The following is a 6,393-nucleotide window of genomic DNA, read 5'->3' as shown; positions in this document are numbered from 1 at the left end:
ATTTGGATAGTGAGGTCTTTAGTCAAGTGGATTTTAGATGGGAGGGCTCAGGTTTGGTGGTAGTATTTGGGTTCCAAGTCCTTCTTATTGGACTTGGTGAAGTGGAGGGTGGCTTGGTCTATCATGATCTCTGATTTGGGAGTGAGTTTTGGTTTGATTTGTCATAATAGGTGGATATAGCATTTGGTGCATGGCCTCGGGAGTACTAGTTGGTGAAATATGTTGAGGGGTAGAAGGTTGGATTCTTTAGATTTCCACTCTCTCCAATCTCCCACCCAATACTGACCTGTCACCCTTCATTAATACCACATCCGAGTTTATATTTTCAATACTTGTTGTCATCCTAGCCATGTCTCGGGACATAGCTTCAAGGCGAGCCAAAATGATACTAGTAGAATTGTGTTCCCCTATGGGTTGAGAGTGTGAAGTCTCGGGTTCCATAGCACCAAAATCAGTCAACAATGTCGCACACAACACACCAACAAAGGTTCAAGTCTTTGAACCGCAAGCGACAACACCACACAAACGGTAACAAGAAAACTAAAGAAGTTTACAAGACAAAAACACACTTTGTTGTTGAACAGAAGTTGTGCCAAGACTTTGATGTTCAATAATACACCTTTGAGGAAGATATTTCGTCTATAGTATAGGCTTACAATACTTGAGACTCTCTTTTCAAGATTCAAAAGTTTTGCACCAACTTTCTGCCAACTTTCAGTCTTTTGGAAAGACAACCTTTTGGGGTAGTCTTGTCTCTTTCCTCTTTTTTCTAAGTTTGAAAAGTGCCTTACTCCTTTTTGGTAACTTGCATTTTGGAGGGCTCTTTTTATTTTTATACTTTAGTATTGTCTTGGATTGTTTTAAAGACAAACACAAAGTCTTATACTTATTTTCTTTCATCAATATCAAACAATAACTTCTTCAACAAAACACAAGAACTCAAGATGAACACCAATAACAAAAAGAAGAAACCGTCCACTTAACACCACAACACAACCGGAACTTGCTCAAGAACATGGGTGGTAGACTCAATAATTGTTCAGGAGAAAGGGAACCAACACTAGGAACAAAATAAGACAACAAAACACACTTAAATCATGACACAAATCTCGTCCAAACACAACAACAACAAGAACAACACCCGTTCAAGAACAAGAACACTTCAACATTTTTTTTTACTAAGAGAGCCCAAGATTGGTAGTGTAGGAACACAACCATCCTTGGCTCTGATACCAAATGATATCTTACAACCCCAAGAATACACAAAACAGCCACCAAAAATATCACAAAACACACCATAAACCGAGAGTCCAAGGAACCAAGTCTCACCCAAGAATGACAACACAAGAATGAAAAGAAAATCCGAGAATGTTTTAACAATGGAGAGATAATAACGTGTATAACTACACCAAAATAGCAAAAAAACTAGATTAATGTGATGAACAATAAGCTTACAATAACACCAACCAACTGTTACAAGAAGACAAGACATAAGTACTATAAGATGGAAACAAAAGTAAAGGGATAGATAGTTAGACGAAGGTGGTGTAAATCCTAGTAACCAAAGAGTACATAAAACTCTCAGACCCTTAACACCTCCACACATGATCACCTAACTCTTATGATGACACAAGAGAGGATTCCACCGCTCAAGCACTAAGGTTTCTCAAAAACAAGCAATTATAAGAGATTCCACCCTTGAATTGCTATCCTAGTTACAAGTTTCGGTTTTCCTCGAGTAGAGAGAGGACTTTGGTGTTTCAAATGTCAACACTTACAAAAATAATCAACTAAGTAATGAAAATCCCTAATACTAAACTATATATAGTCTCCTTATTACATAAAATATGAAATGACCAAAAGACCCTTAATGAAAAGGGGGTGCCCCTCTAGTGTAATAAATAAGAAAATAGGGCGGCTTTGGTGAGTCTTTGATCCTTCTCACGTCTCAACATTGAACTTCCTAGGATGATACTTTACTGCACTTGTTCACACGCTGATCTTCATAGTCACACTTATATCATATATTTTGTAAGTTGAGTCTAGGGTTGCCTTTTTTTTAGTGGTCCCATTAGGGTGTCTATTTTTTCAATTAAAATAACCTAGTGTCTAAATGTCAAAAAAAGTTTTGGATGAGGCCATTTAGCGAAATCCCCCAGAAACTTAGCTAAGGCCATAACATCTATCCAGATTCATCCCTAATACCACTTGCCACAGTGCTATATTAATAATTGTGAATTTCATCAGTATTAATATTTATCCATCCCGATGGAGGTTGAATCCACTTAATAATAGTTGAAATATCTTGTGCCTTAGGGAAATAATGTGCTTGAATGTTTCATGCCAATGCCATATCCGGTAATCCCTAGAGATATTCTTTGACAAGATCCATCTAAGGCGCCAACATGCTTGGTGTATTAATACCTTTGAATTTTCATATCATACGCACATATATATAACTTATCAAATGTAACATCCCACATTTTTAAGCTAAAGTTTGAACTATCCATTTTATGTGTATAGACCCGAACCTAATAATTTCTTTTTAATATATGTGTGATGATCAATCCTATAGTGTGTAAATACCTTTAAATATGAATTGATGTCACAAAAATCCCCAAACTGAAAGATGAGATGTAAACTCCTCTATCAATTAAGTTTTGATGAACATCTAAACTTGGGTTAACTTCCATCAACCATAACTTTCTATATATATATATATATATCAAATTAGGGGTAATACTATATATCAGATGAAAGGTCTTCGAGTGTTATTTGCAACGCAACTAGTTTCACCTTAATCTGATATCGGAGTAGAAATTTATGCTCATTTTACTTTGAAGTGTTTGTCTGGCAAAATGTGACGATGAGGCTGATGACCTATCAACTATGTGATAGCCTATCAGCCCTAGTCTTCAGCCTATGGGCAGTAAGTGATAAAATCCAGCCCAAAAGTGATGACCTAGGTGATGACCTATCACCTGAGTGACTAGTTATCAACCATGGTCATCAACTGATGATAATCTGCGATTTCTTTGTTTCTTTAGGGGTATTTTGGTCTTTTCATCACCGAAAAACCTACCCCACGAATACAAATAGTATCCTAAGCGTTATAATCCATTTTTCTAATAGTTTTCAACATCAAAATTCTCTCAAGACTCTCAAAAACAAGATCAAACTAGGTTTTTCTCAAAGATCAAGAAATCAAGAAAAATTTCTCCGTAAATCCAAGATTTCCAAGGAATGAATCAAGATTCGAGTTCTACTCTTTAAACCTTGTAATATAAGGTATATGAAATTTTCCTAAACTAAATGGTATTTTTTAAAACATACTTAATAAGGTTTAAAGTTATGAAGATCATGAATTTATAAAGGGATTTTAGAATTTGTATTTGTAATTATGCATTATGAACTCTTTAAATGTTATTATTGTTTTGGTCTTGAGGTCTTTCCCCTAAATTGATTTGTACTTGTATATATGTAAGTAAGAAATTGAGATGTTTAATTGAGAGCATGAAAAATCATAATCGCTTTCTTCTTACTAAGCCTTTTTATTTTCATACGTTATGAGCCATTTAAATTGCATTCGGAGAAGCAGGATACAAATATCTTGATTATTGCTTATGACTTGATTATAGTTTTGAATTGAGGAGAGGGTTATTTTTTATATTGACAAATGTTAAATATATATATAGCGAAAGATTTTCATATTTTTTCACAAACTTAATGACCACCACATGTTGGTTAAAATATTGAAAAGAGTGATCTTTGCATAATTTGATAAATGTCTTGAAGTATGAATTTTCGTAAATTATTGGAAGTATGATGGTCCAAACCTTATGCATGAAAGAAGAGACTTTACTATGACATTTTATGGCTCAGAAATATGACTTTCAAGTCTTGGTGTGACGACACCAATTCAGATAATATTATAACAGATTCAGAACATAATAGAAGCCAGATTTCAATTATATTTTCAGAATGTGAGTTTTGAATGATTATTGCTCAGAAAAGGTTAAAAATTTGCTCCAGAGATGTTAGGTAGTAACCAAAAGAAGGGACGAGTTCAAAAACTCAATACCCAAAACCATTTTTTGTCGATGTAGGTTATTGTATCCCTAAGAGGGATTATACGTTGGCCTAGTGCACTGTGGTATATCAGAATCAGAATTAGAAAATCCAACTCTTACGGCAAACTTAGGTGGGGGGCTGGGCCTCCAAGTCAAGGGAGGAGTCCATATAGCCCGTGCGGTCATAGAATTCTAGGGTATACCATCTAACTTAAAAGAAATACAAAGATTAGAACTGCATTGTCAAAATCATTTTAAGATCATTGAAATTGCCAATGTGTTTTTAACTATTTCATGCATGATATTTTATACTTTCTCTCATTTATGTTATATATATGTAAACACATTATTTCGAATTGATCTGTGTACCAGTATGTTTATACTAACCCCCTATATTTGAAGGTCTGAGGCTCAGTCCAGAGGTCCCTCTAAACCGTAGATCTTTCAAATAGAAGTGTGCCGTCGGTTGATAACACTCAACTTACACATCAATTTAGTACAAGGCAGTCATCATCAATATATTTACCCAACTTTGGAATCGGGGTCGAGTCCATAGGGAACAATGTGAGTGGCGATTAAATTATTTTGAAACTAAAGCTACAAGTTATATTCAAACAAATGATATGAAAAGATAAAATGGGGGTTTAGGTTTAACAAATTGTTGTTTGTAACTTTACTTTCGATGTTTGTAAATCAAAATTTTATGAAATAACTAGAATTATGTTCACTAGGTCTTCCGGTACATGACAGATGCTAAAGGTGGTTCAAAATTCTCGCGGTGGGTAGGATAACAAGCTATATTTATCGATGTTATGCTTAAATGTCTCTCAACCTACTTAAGCGTTTAATTCCCTAATCCTCTCAGACTTTGGGAATTTATATTTACTGCCTAGATTTTACCTCAGGTTAACCAACCTTGTTACAACGCTGATTATAAAACGAAGTATTTCCGAGTTCCTATTGATAATTCACTTCCTACTCTATTTGATTTCTTTCTCAAGAAAATCAAAGAAGGTGTGTCTACTATTTGCAACCAATATACATTAATTAAAACTTAAGAATTATCAAGAAATGATACCACCTTTTGAATCGTGAATACTTAGCACCTCATCAAGACCTAACCCTGGATCCCATAACTTAGGTTAATGGAGTTTAGCCAGTCATGACTTAACGAATGAAACACATAATTGAATTCATGATTTAAAAGATAAACTTATAGAGATGAATAATAACTAGTGAATCGCAGATTAGATCACAAAGGAAAAATCCCAAAATACTGATAATAATCTCTCAAAAATAGTTGTGTTGTTAAAGTCCAGAAGTAAAGAGAGAAAATATCAAAAGTGTTGTCAAAACTCAATGTGCGGAACAATAATAATAATGTATAGAAAACCCTAAAACAATGCTTTAAATACCTAGAGCTAATTATGGAAACAAAATCAAGATCATCGCCATTTCTTAGAATAGACAATGATGAGTTGTGACGCTTTATCAGGATCCTAACGACTTATTAGGAATATCGTCAGGTCCTCTTCACATTTGTACAAGTTCTATCTTAGTGTAACGGTGACTACTAACGGCTTATCAGGTTTGTGTCTTCTTATCAGCAATGTCATCACACTTCTACTCCAATTCTCATGTTTTGCCTAAGCCTGATGATGAACTTGATAGCTTATCACACTCCTGACAGCTTATCACAAAATATCGTCATATATCTCAGCTGATTCTTAGTTTCTGTCTAGATGATGGCAACTCTGATAGCTTATCATATGGCTAACGACTTATCAAAAATGTCGTCAGCCATATTATATTTCAGGTTCAACTCATTGTTCCAGATTCAACTCTTTTTATTTCCATTTGCCTTAGGTTCCCTTGCATCATTATTTTCTCTGCAATATCAAAGTAACACAATCAAAAATGACAAAAGTTGCTCAGGACTTCACAATTATTTCTCGTTAAAAGCCTCAAATGTGTTAGCATCAACTCACACATCAACACACTCAACTTAAAATAATTGCTTGTCCTCAAGCAACCAAAATATAACTAAGAGAATACAAAGTACATTCGGCAGTAAATTTTCTATATCATCCCAACATAACTTCACCTTCTCCCAGGTCAATCAATTCAAACTCAACTGTGTATACTATTAAAAACAAAAATGCAACGCATAGGAGTAAAGATATGGCATAAATTAAGCAATAGAAACCATTCATGTACCAAGATAATACTATTCGAGCAAGTTAGCAGCTAGCAACATACCCTGTGTGCCCTCACAACAAGAAAATCTCTTTTTCACTCATATCAGAAATCATATATATACACA

Source organism: Capsicum annuum, unplaced genomic scaffold (assembly GCF_002878395.1).
Source record: "Capsicum annuum cultivar UCD-10X-F1 unplaced genomic scaffold, UCD10Xv1.1 ctg78173, whole genome shotgun sequence".
Lineage (NCBI taxonomy): Eukaryota > Viridiplantae > Streptophyta > Magnoliopsida > Solanales > Solanaceae > Capsicum > Capsicum annuum.
The sequence above is the reverse complement of the archived record's forward strand: the minus strand, read 5'-3'. Positions refer to the sequence as shown.